Below are 768 nucleotides of genomic sequence, written 5' to 3'. Positions count from 1 at the left end.
ATTGTTATAGATAAAAAGAGGAAATCAAATTCTTTTTGAAAGGGGGAATATCTCATCCTTGAGATTAATAGAGAAATTGAACTTAAAAAAAATTCATTGTTTTATGCATGCTTCTATGACACATTTCAAACTCCTTTCTTTTTGATAATGTCAAAAGGGGGAAGAGAAGTTTGAGGATATTTGAAGTTTTGAACTTTTGAAAAAGAAGAAGTTTGAGGATATTGAAAAGAAGAAATAAGTTTGCGAAACAATGATTTCAAAAAGACTTCCGCTAAGCAAAAACTTTGATATCTAAATCGTTTTCTTTGATAAACGCCCTTTAAGGGAACAAATGCACATATTTAGGGGGAACTCCTGCAAATTTTTTTTGTGAAGTCTTCTCCAAAGCTTTCTATAAAACAAAGTGCATTATTGTTGCTTTCAAAATCATTTATAAATGCATATCCTCAAAATTGGTTTGTCATTATCAAAAAAGGGGAAATTGTAAATCATGTTGCTTGTATGCGAAGTTTGTATTCGTAGGTTTTGATGAATGACAAACCAACAAACGACATGAAAGACAAACCAACAAACAACTTGAATGAACAAGTGATGAGCGGATAATTTGTACGCTTTTTGGCATTGTTTCTAGTATGTTTTTAGTATGATTTAGTTAGTTTTTAGTATATTTTTATTAGTTTTTAGCTAAAATTCACTTTTCTGGACTTTACTATGAGTTTGTGTGTTTTTCTGTGATTTCAGGTATTTTCTGGCTGAAATTTAGGGTCC

The sequence above is a fragment of the Arachis duranensis genome, chromosome 5 (genome assembly GCF_000817695.3).
Source record: "Arachis duranensis cultivar V14167 chromosome 5, aradu.V14167.gnm2.J7QH, whole genome shotgun sequence".
In the NCBI taxonomy this organism is placed as follows: Eukaryota; Viridiplantae; Streptophyta; class Magnoliopsida; order Fabales; family Fabaceae; genus Arachis; species Arachis duranensis.
This window is presented reverse-complemented; position numbering follows the sequence as displayed.